Source organism: Amblyomma maculatum, chromosome 2, assembly GCF_055883805.1.
Source record: "Amblyomma maculatum isolate TAMU_Amacu chromosome 2, ASM5588380v1, whole genome shotgun sequence".
Taxonomy (NCBI): Eukaryota; Metazoa; Arthropoda; class Arachnida; order Ixodida; family Ixodidae; genus Amblyomma; species Amblyomma maculatum.
Genome location: NC_139345.1, coordinates 172798537 through 172812380, shown reverse-complemented (window position 1 = coordinate 172812380; position 13844 = coordinate 172798537). Strand labels below are relative to the sequence as shown.

General features: G+C 47.1%; 2 pseudogenes; one reads left to right on the top strand and one right to left on the bottom strand.

Annotated features, from left to right (window-relative positions):
• Nucleotides 1-3030: 3030 nt before the first annotated feature.
• LOC146200448 (uncharacterized) lies at nt 3031-4963 on the top strand (annotated as a pseudogene).
• Nucleotides 4964-5597: 634 nt separating this feature from the next.
• Nucleotides 5598-8878, bottom strand: LOC146200447 (uncharacterized; annotated as a pseudogene).
• Between the last annotated feature and the right edge of the window lie 4966 nt (nt 8879-13844).

The window sequence follows — 13844 nt, the reverse complement described above, 5'->3', positions numbered from 1 at the left end:
CTTGAGCACTACGACATAGTCCCCGAGTTGCATGCGCACAGTAGGTTTGGGAACCTATGAAGATGCCGGCGTCTTCTGTTTCTTCATTGCAGTCGTGGTGGAGAGAGCGCAACTCTCCCCTTTCGACGAATTACGTGTGGAGCCTGTAGTTGGCTCCACACCCTTGCTTTCTTGGCGACGGCGTCTCTGCATAACTTGGAACGTAGGCTCTTACAAAGGTGAAAGTGGCTCCGCTGGGGCCGCAAGCTGACTTGTAGGGATGTTTGCCCACGAGAGAGTCATAGTGCCGTATCCGTGAAGCATTTTGTTGGCCAGGTTTTCACAGGAGCGTCGACCGTGCTCCGTCGACAGCGTCCGGGGAGCCGGAGCCATTAGGTCTAGCTCCGCGTTAACTTGGCAAACAAGGTGAGACTCGTATATCGGCGAAAATTCGCCCCATCTGGTTCAGAATGATGTCTTCAGACCCCGGATGAGTTCATGGATTTGATGAATATAATGATTCGGGAGTCACAGCAACATTCCTGTGCTTTTTGACAAAAGTTGGCGGAGCAGATGCGCTGCACGTCCGATGCGTTCGCGCGCTCGCAGCGCCAACCCGCCCCCCGCGCGAGGTGTGGGCGACGATAGATCACCTCTCTTTGTGATCCACCAGCACCGAATACCGAGAGCGAGACCGCTACTGGATTACATTCAACAGCGTCTCTTTGCAACGGCAACAAAAACGCCATGCTGCTGCAGACGGCGCAGGTGTGGGTCGACGGACCGAACAGAAAACGCCTTGCTCGCTGTCTGTTTGACGGAGGCTGTCAACGATCGTTTATAACAGAGAAGCTCTTGCGAATACTGAATCTTGAGGTGACCGGTGAAGAGAAATTGGCCATTTACCCTTTCGGCGGCTCAGCCAACGTTATGAAGAAAAAACGACGTCGAGTCAAGCTCTTGCTACGAAGCCAGTACGACCGCGAGCACTACAGCTTAGAAGTCCTCGAAATCGAAGAAATCTGCTCCGACCAACTGCTCCTTCCAGAAAACGTTATTGAGATGAGTCAGTTGGCTGATTTGAAATTAGCGGATGCCACCGTCTCACGAAATCGCCTATTCACACAAGGCATCAAAATTCTAATAAGCGCAGATTATTATTGGACTATTGTGCACGCAGAAGTAAGGAAAGCGCAAGGGGCCTTGGTGCGCTCACGACTTACTTTGGCTCGACCTTGTAAGGGCCGATACCACTGTTTGTTTCGTGTGTGTCGTGTTCCACCATTGCCGTTCTGCGCACCAGCGTCTGTGACATGGACGCCAACCTGTCAGACGAACTTCGAGCGTTCTGGGAGCTGGAGAGCCTCGGTATCTCCTCAAGCAGGTGCCCACTTGGAAGCGAGGAGCAGCAGGTTAGAGAACACTTCACTCGTTCTCTGACTGACCATTAGGCGATACGAGGCGAGCCTCCCGCGGAAGGCACTTTACCAAGGGCTAGCCAGCAAAGACGCTGTTGCAAGAAGACGCCTGGCCAGGTTGATGCGGGGTCTGAAGCCCAACAAGAGCAGGCTAATGGTCAATGATGCAGCCATCCGCGACTACCTAGATAAAGTCTTTGCTGAAATGGTTCTAGCCGACGAAATCGAGGGCACATCGTCTTGAGTGTATTATATGCCTCAGTTCAGAGAGCTCTACCCCCAAAGTTCGCATAGTGTTTGATGTATCTTCGAAAGCACAAGGCTGCGTGTCACTTAACGATGCCCTCACCACCGGCCCGAACCTGATACCGCGACCTGCTGCTGCTTATTCTGAATTTTCTATGCCACAAAATTGCACTAACCGCCGACATCGAGAAGGCCTTTCTTCAGATTGGCATCAAAAGTGAGGACCGCGACGCACTGCGATTCCTCTCGTATTCATCTGCGTCATGTGAGAACTCATGAGAGGGGGATATAGAGGTTTGGCGCATGACAAAAGTGCCTTATAACGCCACAAGTAGTCCCTTTATGTTGGCTGCCACCATACGACATCTCCTGTATCATGTCTCTGAGGACCTCCCTCACTCCGCACAAATCTTCGGCAGCTGTCTGTACGTCGACGATTTGATAACCGGTTTCGGCAACACGGAAGAGGCGACGAGATTTTATGAGCCGGCACAGCGAATAATGAGCTCAACAAGGATGAAACTGCGAAAGTGGAGCTCCAACAACGAACTCCTATTTTACCACGGTTCGATACTGACTGTGCTGAAAATGCCTGCGCTGACAGTGCGACGACGACTTAGCCATGGCAAGAGAGTTGGGGCTCGAGTGGGACAGAGAAAGCGAAGAGCTGAAGTATTCCCTGAAAACAGCGCTGGAGCTTCTTACTATCAGCAGGAACACTAAATGCTTCGTGCTCCAAGCCTCAGCTAGAATCTTCGATTCACTCAGTCTGCTGAGCCCAGTAACGATCACAACGAAAATGTTATTTCAAGAGCTTTTGGTACTTTATTTAGAGTGCGATGAGCCACTGCCGCAAAGTGTGAGTGAGAAATGGGGAAAGTGGATCGATTCAGTGCATCACCTCAAATATATTTCCATCCCTCGTCGGTATGACAACCAACAAAACAGTATAACAAAGCTTCACATATTCACGGACGGCAGGCCCCAAGCCCATGGAGCAGTTGCATACCTGAGATGGCAAAGCGATATGAAAACAACTAAATGCATGTGGCACCACTGAAGACGGTAGCCTAACCACAGCTATGAGCTTCTCGGTGCCTTGATAGGCGCTCGGACGGTCTTTTAGCACTTTAGAATCTTTTAGAATCTTTAGCACTGATTATCGACGAGGTCACACTATGGACAGATTCTATTATTGCTCTATAGGAAGCTTGCACGAACGCTGTGCATTCTGGGTAGGCCACCGTATTCCCGTACATGCAGCAGACGACGCAGCAGACGACGAAGCTGCATGCAGCAGCTTACATTGCGTAGGGACCGAGTGCGCAGATTTTAAAGCCGATCGAGTTATCACGGGCTCATTACGTGCGTTTATTAAGTGCGCGAAATGTCTGCAACTTCCTCGGGATCGTACGCCGCGACACTATGCACGAAAGATCGCGTGCGGTTTGAAGAGAACAGTTTGCAGAACAGTGTGGAGTGGACCCTTTCACGCTAGGCGCGGACGACTGTGCCTTGGATGTAAACTTGTGGCCGTCTGTCGACGTCGCCGATATACGTCAATTTCTTGTTTTAAGGGAAAGTTTTATAACTCGGCAGCAGCTGAAGGTCAGGAAATCGGTTGAGGCACACAAGTATGTAACGAGCGGTTGGGTGCGCCAGCCGCGCGTCAAAGCGGTCACAACCGACACGGTCATTCTTAAAACACAGGTAAGCATCTGAAATGACACTCTGTTGAGATACAATTTCGGTGAGATGCTAATTTTGTTGTAGCCTCTGCCCAGGTCAACCACTCACAAAGCTTAAATATTCCTCCAGTGGATTTATGGATTCTTGCTAAAAGCAACGGCGACGTGGTCGCGGCTCATTGTACCTGCATCGCCAGAAACGGCGAGACCTGTTCAAATGTTGCTGGCCCACACTTATATAGAGTATGGAGTGCGTGCGCGTCAAGAACGCTTATGTACTGATGGCCCAAACACCTGGTTGCTGCCCGCTAATTAAAAGATTGATGCGCGGCCCATATCTGAAATGGACCTGTCTTCTTCGGCAAAGAAAAAACGCCGCATTGATGCGCAGCTTGCGAGCGTTGGCTGTACGCCAGAACCCTGCACGCGGCTAACGATACCGGCACCGAGTGCGCAAGAATGGGACCGATTTTTCAGTTCGTCTTTCAAAGTGGGCACAGGCCTGCGGTTGCGAGTACAGACCCGCGTTACAGTGACCTTTACGTACCAGCGGTACGTAGCTGCAAGGACGCCGATCTGCGTCAGAGTTACGACCGAACTGCACTACATTTGGCCCATGATCAACCTTTGGACAAATGCAACATAGTCTACAGCTCACTAGACGTGAATGAGAAAGCTGTTTGCAGCATTGAAGCCAAAACAAGGACGCAGAATATGAGTACCAGATGGTACGTGCACAGGGCAGGCCGCATCACAGCTTCCACCCTTTTTAATGTGTGCCACACAAGGGGGAACAAACCGTCACTGAGTCTCAATAAAAGTATCTGTTATCCTACTGAAAGCAGATTTTTGTCTCCAGCTGTTAGGTACGGAAGGGAGAATGAAGCTAATGCTTTGAAAATGTACAAGGAACTTATGATTACAAGCCATGAAGATGCAAAATTTAAAGAGGCAGGACAGCTTGTGTCTCGGCAGCATGTTTATCTGGGTGCAACTCCAGATATGCTTGTTGAGTGCCAGTGCTGTGGTCAAGGCCTCATAGATGTTAAGTGCTCATGGACTGTCAGAAATGGCAAAATAAGTAAGCTCATACAAGAAAAAAGTTTTGTAACATGAGAGTGAGACTGGACTCAAACTACAGAAGGTCCATCGATACTACCATCAAGTACAAATGCAGACGTTTGTGTGGCAGCGACAGGAATGCGATTTTATCTTATGGACCAAATCTGAAATCAAATCAATGCTGAAAGGATTGCAGCAGACCATGCTTTCTTGGAACCTATTCTTGTGGTTGCTGAAAACTTTCGTAAAGTCTTGCTGCCAGAACTCGTAGGCCATTGGTTCACGAGAGATGCTGAAAATCGACGCCCAGCTGAAAACCAACTTAGCACAGCATCACATTCAAATGTACAGAAGCAGGAGAGCAGCGGCTAGCACGAACAAAGTGTTGATGCTTACAATGGCACTGATGAAGCCTTCTGTTCCTGCAAAGGAACCGAAGAAGGCAAAATGATTGCCTGTAATGGGCTCAACTGCCCAATTGTATGGTACCATTTTAAATTTGTAGGCTTGAAGAAAGCACCAAAATCTCACCAGTGGTTTTGTGAGACGTGTGAGTGTGCCTCACAATGACAGGCAATGTAGTGCTCAATCACTGCCGACCTGCTGCTACTTTCATCTAGTCATAAGTGCAAAGAGCCAGTTCGCAGCACCTAATGCTAGTATCAGTGAGTGAGTTGCCTTCATTTGGTGCAAAGAAACTGACATAGACAGCAGGTAGTGTGGTAATGCCGTTGTAAAGTGATGTGTGCCACAAAATGCTGCTTATGCACATGCACTTGCGAGTTTGTTGTGAAGTTAAAAAAAGGATTTTAAAAATGAATAGCAGTATACGTTTTCTCGCTTTTCTTTTTGACCTCAAATTCTTATGCCATAATTTTACCAGCAAACAATTGCCACTTGGTTAGAAAATATTTTGGGCCGCAAGAACAGGTGCCAGCCGCAGCCACCCAAAGGAGAACACCTGCTTAAGCTACACGCTAGTTGCAGGACAGCAAGAGTGTCTGGACTACATTTTTTCGGTGCATAAATGTACTCTCTGGTCCCTGTGCCTGGCTTGTTGTGCAGTGAAATTACTAAACACCTTGATAGTACACACAAGGACACAATAATTCCGCACAAGCATTACAAATTGTGAAACGAAAGTTCCACAGCAACAACACAACACAATGTAGCATCACAACAAATGGCAACGGCAATGCCAGTTTTAATCAAATGGCACAACAGAGTTGGACAGGTAGATAAGTGCACAACACACACGTGCAATTTTATCAATTTGGCACTCTCTGTACTCGTTTAACATCAAAACATTTACTGGCAGGGTTCCCTTAAGTATAGTATTGCGCACCATGGTCAATGACCCTTTCGACATATATGCGTACATTAGCTATCTCTTTCATTTTCTCAACATCTTCACTTTGAAGCTGCTTTTTGCCCTTTGTGAAGGCAGGTATATCTAGAGATGCATGGCACATCCCGACATTTTATGCAATTAGGAAGGCCCTTTCTACTAAAACATCACCATATTCTAGGAGGTTAAGCACCCTACATTTTTCAATGAATGTTTTGTCACTTGCTCAACCGCCGAATGCTTTAGAAAGAAATGATAAAGTTCCCTGTGGACTGATTCCAAGCAGACATTTCACAGTGTTTCTGTGTTTGTCATTTGAGTAAGTATCTGCCCGAGACAGATCGAAACTGGGCCGGTCAATGGCGGCTTCAAAACAGTCGAGGATAACCGTCACATTTAAGCCAAAACTTTCGACAAATGCAACAGGCATAGTTTTCATCACCTGTTCCTTGTCCGGCCAGCAAACAAAGGATCCGATTCGGTCTAAGAACAAGTCTAACCACTTCTCACAAATTCTAGATGCTGCCGACAGCGAAACACCAAAAGGATAGGCTAGATCTTGGTACTTGCATCCCAGCCTCATTCTCATCAGGAAAAGCATCATCTCCTGGAACTGATTTAAGGAATGCTTACCCGAGTGGGAAATGTTACCTTTCACTAGCTAGGGTAAGGAGAGGAGCATCAGAAATTTGTGGAGTCCGGTGTAGAAGGCCACTCTATCATCGCACCCTTGCAATGCTTCTTCAGAGACTCTTATGCTACGTGCCGCCTCCTTTAATACCTTCAGCTGCTCCTCCAGGGCAGAAGCTTGGTCCTCCAACTACTTCATGTCACAGTCATGTCAGTTTGGCAGGCTGCATCTGTATGGTTCCAAAAAAACAAGTAAATTAGGTTACTTGTGGATGTTTTTTTTTTGCGCGCAAAAATGGATACCTTTTTTTAAGAACATTGGCATAAGCATACGGTCGGATATTAACCTGCCGGTTGCGATTCTTCGACGTGCATTGGCACGTCTTCACATAGCGTTGGCTAGTCCGCGTTCATTGTAGACGGACAAAGGAACTGGACAAACGCTGAGGTTAAGCGGAATCTACCAACTGAAGTTTTATTTCTTGGAAAAGGAAAAAGGAAACCCAAGAGCGCGATGTAACCTCAGCGTTTGTCCAGTTCATTGTAGACTCGTTGCGGGCAGGCCACCCATGAACCCCTCCTGTAAGAGGCATTACAGTGCTTAAATGATGACAAAACAATTGTAAAGCGGGAAAACAAATACAACTTCGAATTTCTTACAAGCAATGTTGAATTCCCGCTGTGGATTTGGGGGATTAACATCATACCTCAGGTGCAACGATGGGACCCAGTCCTAATTGCAGTCATCGAAAAGGTTAGACGGCCGACCTGCAAAATGAACATGTGAAGCTCGAATGGTGAGCTCCTGAAGCAATTCTATGCACAACATTTGAGGGGCATGCATAAACACAAAGCAATCGCGGAGCCGCGTCTGACTAAACTGCAAGACGCGCGGCTGCGAGCAAGTAAAATTGACCAGCGCGACGCACGGGCTACCGTACATCAGTAATCGTTTGCGTACCTGACAAGAAATGACGTGCACACACTTGACGTTTGTCCGGACGTGTTCCGTCTTTTGATGCGTGTGAGCCATTCTCGCCGGCAACGTTCCAAGAGCTCCTTCGTCTTGTCGCATTCGTGCAGGCGTACCTTTGGTACCTTGAAAAACCCATAGCCGTATCGTCCGGACTTCAACTTTTGCACTTTAGTCTGCGTTCGGCTGTTACAGCCCACTACCGCACAGCAAACCATCGCTTTAGCACTGTTTGCGCTGCCCGCTCAACGTTCGACTGCACTGTACAGGCAAATGGTGGACCACCCCAAAATACTCAGAATGCATAGCGCTTTCGGTGTTCGTACAAGCTTCCTATATTTAGTGAAGAGATCAGCTGTTCTGTGGAAGACTTTTGTAGCCAACAGAGTCGGGAAGATCCAAGAGAAAACAAATCCAAGCGACTGGAGACACTGTCCAGGGATCAGCAACCCAGCAGTCATCCTAACTCGGGGAATATCTCCGGACGCGCTCAAGAGGTGCGACAAATGGTGGAAAAGGCTCAAATGGCTTGAGGTGTCCCCAACTACCCGGCCTAACATAATGGCTAATATTTCGACCGAGAGAGCCGACGATGAAAGGAAGATTAAAAAGCTAGCGGTCAGGCATGTTGCAGAACAAGCACCTCTGCCGGTGATAGAAATTACGCTCTTCAGCAATCTGAATCGCCTACAGCGAGTCACAACTTGAATGCGACGATTTGTTCACAACTGTGATGGGAAAGAGGATTGACTTGAGGGCCCGCTCAGCGCACCTGAAAACGAACGGGCACAGAAATGTTTGCTCCAGGAGGGGTTTCCTGGGCGAGATAGAAGAACGCGATCCTGCATGATCTGTTTGCAGGTGGCACTACAGTAAGGCGGCCAATTCAACTTTTGCACCCATTAGAAGCCAGAAATTATTGAACTAGAACTCAGTCGGCGGGGAGGATGTTTAATATTCAGGGTGCCGCCTCCGCTACTGCGGTCTTCACGGCACGACATCTGGGCCACCCCACTGACTCCGGAGCAGGGAAGTAGACGGACTGGAATCGCCCATTCTTCCTCAGGGGTACAGCTGTGTTCGCGTGTGATGTATTGTGCTGTCGGTGAGCGGAGCGCGGGAGCAGCGCTCCCTTCAAGGAGAAGACAGATTCTCAGCGTCTCCGGAGTAGTGCGGTTTTGTTTTAGACGCTCTCCGGCCAGTGTACATGTGAGTGCAGTTTGGACGGTTTAAAGTCATGTTGTTGTTGTTTTAAAAGTTCTCCCTAACGTCATTGAATAACGAACAAACACATTCAGCCGTTTTAGCGGAGGTTGTCCATGTTTCTTCTAACATTATGGAGCAAGCATCAATCACGGCGAGGAACGATTTCCCTCTTTCTTCCGCGAAATCCTAATGTACACGCTTCCATGAGTTTTGACAGTTGCCAGGAGACCAAAGGAACAGGCTGTGCAGAGGAAAGAACAGATTGGCATATCTGACAATTCCACTCACATTGCTCAAGGGCATAATCAGTGTCAAGTCCCCACACCATAGATCTTGATACTGCTTTAATTCTCGTTTCATGCACGGATGCTGTTCACGCAACACATCCAGCACCAAATTCCGGAGCGACTCCGGAGCATACATAGCAAAATGACTTTTGAAAAGAATGAAATTACATTACTAATCACTTGGCCTAAAATTGCAGAAATGTAATTAAAATACGTTAATAATTACTTATCCAGAAAGGAATGAAATTAAATTACCATTGCTCTTGTTGAGCAACTCAATTACTTTAAGATCACTTTGTAATTTTCATCTATGCAAAAACTGAATAAAGCGAGTAAACAAACAACTCTCCAGACGAGACACATTTTTTCGTTTTCCGGCCAAATTCTATCCAAGACAAATATTCCCTCCCTCTTTCCTAGCTCACGTGACATTATCAAAATAAGGAAACAGCAAGAAAACAACAAAAACAGAATCATGGTCGAACGTCTCTGGCCCAGAGCTGTCTCCGCCGTTTGAAGTCCTCGAAGAAGCTAGGCTATTTACTGCTTCCGTGGTCCCAAGTACTGACCTCAGCACTTTGCGCTCAGAAATACTCACGCCATGAACCCTCCCGCTTTGTCTCCCCTCCCCCTCCCCCTCAACCTTTCGCGTTCCGCGGTGACGAGTGTAGCTAGGCCCCATTGGGGACAATGCCGACGCCACAGGGAGTGCCAGTGCGCGCTCCCAACTAGTTTTGAGCTCCGGCCGTCTTGCACCATCTGTCCTTTCGGCAACCTTTTGACGCCTTACCTCCTACTGCTTAGGGAATGGTTGCACCTATACCCACAGGATAGCCTCACTAAGTGGCCCGGCTATACAAGACACACGAGGTCTCACACGCAAAGTTCTGTGTCTTCCTTCTCATTCCTGTCTCCTTCCTGCTTTCTCTGTTCTGCCATTTTGCCGATCGATTACGCTCGCCCAGGCTTGCCGCACATCGTTCCTCCTTTTGCGATACTCTACATCAACACCATCATCATCATCATCTGTCTCAATATACCCACAGCAGGGCGAAGGCCTCTCTCATATTCCTTCAATAAACCCGGTCCTGTGCTAGCTGCATCCACTTGACCCCTGCGAACTTCTTAACCTCATCCGACCATCTAACTTTTCGACGCCCCTTGCTAAGCTTTCATTCCCTTGCAATCCAGTTTCTTACCCTAAGCGATCACCGGTTATCCTTTCTTCGAACTACATGCAATGCCCATTTTTTTCCTTGATTTCCACTTGAATGTCAGTGACGTGAGTTATTTGTCTGACCCAATCTGCACGTTTCCTATCTCTTAACGCAATTCCTACCATTTTTTATTCATAGCCCTCTGCGTTGTCCTCAACATAAGTAGAACCCTCTTTGTTAGCCTCCACGTTTCAGCTCCACAGGTAAGTACAGGTAAGATGCAACTGTTGTATACTTTCCTCTTGAGCGATACCGGCAAGCTGCTAGTCATAATCTGGGAGAGCTTGCCAAGTGCGCTCCATCCCTATCTTATTCTCCTTGTTATTTCTATTTCATGATCCGGACCTGCGGTTACTACCTTTCCTAAGCAGACATATTCGCCTACTACTTCCAGTGCTTCGCTACCTAACGTAAACTGGTGCTCCTTCTCTGGGCTATTGAACATTACTTTAGTCTTCTGCATATTGATTTTCAAGCCTACCTTTCTACTTTTCCTGTCTAGGTCATCAATCATTCTTTGCCATGCATCCCCTGAGTTACTTAGAAAGGCAATGTCATCAGCAAATCGCAGATTACTGAGGTATTCTCCATCTATTCTTATCCCCAACTGCTCCCATTCCAAGTCTCTGAATACTTCTAAGCAAGCTGTGAATAGTACTGGGGATATCGTGTCTCCTTGCCTAACACCTATATTTACAGGAATTTTGTTACTTCTTTATGTAGAACTTTGGTTGCTGGGCACCCTCTCTCTCTCTCTCTCTCTCTCTCTCTATATATATATATATATATATATATATATATATATATATATATATATATATATATATATATATATATCTAGAATTTTCACGCACGCCTCATCTACACCCTGATTTCGCAATGCCTGCATGACCGCCGAGGTTTCTACTGAGTCAAATGCTTTTTAGTAATCAACGAATGTGACGTTTAAGGGCTGGTTGTATTCCGAACATTTTTTACCACCTGGTTGATGGTTGATGGAAGTCCTTAGCATCCCCTTTCTTATGAATTAGGATCATGTTGCGTTCTTCCATGGTTCCGGTACCCTCGATGACACCATGCAGGCACTGCGTATACAGAGTGGCGAGTTTTTCTAGCACGATATCCTCCCCGTCCTTCAACAAATCTATAGTTACCTGATCTTCTCCAGCTGCTTTCCCCTTTTTTCATAGTTTCTAGTGCTTTCTTAACTTCTTCCTTTGTCACTGGAGGAACGTCTGACTGCATTTCCCTACCGCCAATCTGATTGTTGTCCCGACTTCTTTGGCTACTGTAGAGATCAGTATAGAACTCCTCGGCTACTTTGACTATCTTGTCCATATTCGTGATGACATTGCCCGCCTTGTCTCTAGACGCATACCTCTGATTTTTGCCTATGCCCAATTTCTTCTTCATCGCTTTAACGCTTCCTCGTTCAGAGATCAAATCGCAGCATTAAAAACGGTTTTAACTCATCGGACGCAGTTCTCGACCAACCATGCCATATCATGTCCCGAACTGCGCTCAACAGTTTATCTCGCCCAGTTTCGCGTTCCATATCCTTTGCTGTCACTGGCAAATTCAGAGACAAAAAATAATATTTCATCACATTGGTCCCCCTGTCGTATAGTGGCAAGCGAGACAATGCGTCCACACGACTGATAGCAGGTCCCAGCTTATGGTTTATCTGGCAGTAATGGTTAGACCAAAATGCAAAGCAACGATGCACTCTTGCAGTGTCTAACGCGGTGTCCAGCTTTTTTGGATGAAAAGGAATTGTTACTGGCTAATGGTCAGTCAACACGTTAAACACTGGCTCCGTACAAGTACTCGTGAATTTTCGTCACATCAAACACAATACTTAGGACTTGTTTTTCTATTGTTGCATAGTTCCTAGACAAGCTATGGGTTTTCCACGTCCGTTTTCGATGTGCGACAATACTGCGCCGAGTCCGAACTCGGAGACATCACATGTGATCTGAATTTTTTTTCACATCCTAAAGCTGCAAGACACTTTTATCCGACATGCTTTCGCATATTGTGAAAGCCTCCTCACACTGATGCGACTAGAGCCATTTGCTTTGTTTGCGGAGCAAGTCTTGAAGTGGTTCCAGGGCCGTTGCGAAATTTGGCAAAAATTTAGTGTAGAAATTTCTCATGCTCAAAAGGCCTTCAACCGGGTGAGCTGAGGTGCAGTTTTAAGGCCCACTACCTTTTTCGGCGTCTTATCAATTTCATATCCTAAATGGGTTATGCACTGCTGAAAGAACGCACTTTCTCATTCGCACGTACACTGTGTTCGCTCAGACGCTGTAGGGCCTGCTCCACTCTTTCGCAACCGTGCCTGTATTTCTCGCCAGTGATGACTACGTCATCCAAGTAGCAGGCCGTACCCGGCATACCATGCAGTATTTGGTCGATGACAGCTTAGAAAACTTCCGATGCACAAGATATGCCATACGGCAAGCGACGAAACCTAAAAAGATCCACGTGCATTTTGATGGCCGTTCTTGAGCTTGCTCATTCACCTCCAACTGCAGGTATGCTTTGACAGGTCAAGAACGGAAAACGCTGTTCCGCGTTGCAAGTTGGCAAAAATATCTTCGGGCAGCGGCAAGGAATAGGTCTCAGCCTTAATTACTGTGTTTATGGTGACCCTGTAACCGCCACAAAGGCGCCGCTCTTTGCTGTTAATCTGAGGACTATGAGCAGGTGTGTTACCCAACTACTGTGCCTGACCCGATACACGACTCCAGCTTTCTGTAAATTCGTCACGTCCTGCTCGACTTGCTCGGGTAAAGCGTGCGGGAACCGAGCGCCTGGCAACCGAGCGCTACTATCAGCGCGGATGATCCACCTAGCCTATATAATCTGCCGCCGCATAATGCCAGCTGGGGCATGCCACCGCTACAAGCAAGTTCTCAAAGATGCCTATTTTGCTACAGGTTAGTTACCTTCCGAACGCCAAATGCTTTCGGTGTCATGACCCTTTCTTACTTCTGGTGTCGTGCCCCCTCGACATCCTTGACAGTTTGCGGAATCTTTGTTCTTTCTGTGCCAATGCACGTCTGGTTTTGCTTTTACTTGCTTTGTCTGGTGACATTGAGTTGAACCCTGGACAACCAACCCTTGAATTCATATCAGAGGCCATTGCACGAATGTAGCTCTCTGCTAAACGAGCTAGCTTTGATACGTTGAACACACAAAAAAAATATTGAATCCCTTGTCCGCCATCTTTCCTGCCACGTTGACATACTAGAAAAAAAAGTCGAAGCTTGCAAGTTTGCAGACCAACCTGCTTCTGACACTGTCATTGAAAAGATGACCACCGAAGTTAAAGTTCTCGCAGGAAAATGCGATGATTCCGAAACCCGTCTTCGTCGCAACAATCTGCTTTTTTTTGGAATCCCTGATTCCAGTGACGAGACGTGGGCAAAGTCGGAATCGGAAGTCGTGTCTTTCTGCGCCGAACACCTAGAATTGTAGATCCAGAACGCAGATAATGAGCGCGCCCACCGCCTTGGCCCCTTCTGCGAAGATAGAAAACGTCCTATTATTGTTAAACTATCCAGCCTTAAAACCAAGTCACATATTCTATCTACCGGATTTAAGCGAAAGGAAACCACATTTTCAGTTCGGAAAGGTTATTCAGCGCGTGTACGTACAGCTCGAGCTCAAACATTCATATGGCCTTGATAGCAACTTAAATTTTAAGATACGTTTTAATAAGTTGGTAATGGGGAAAATGCAGTACACCTACGATGCCGAGTCAGATTCTACCACGAGATGAAAT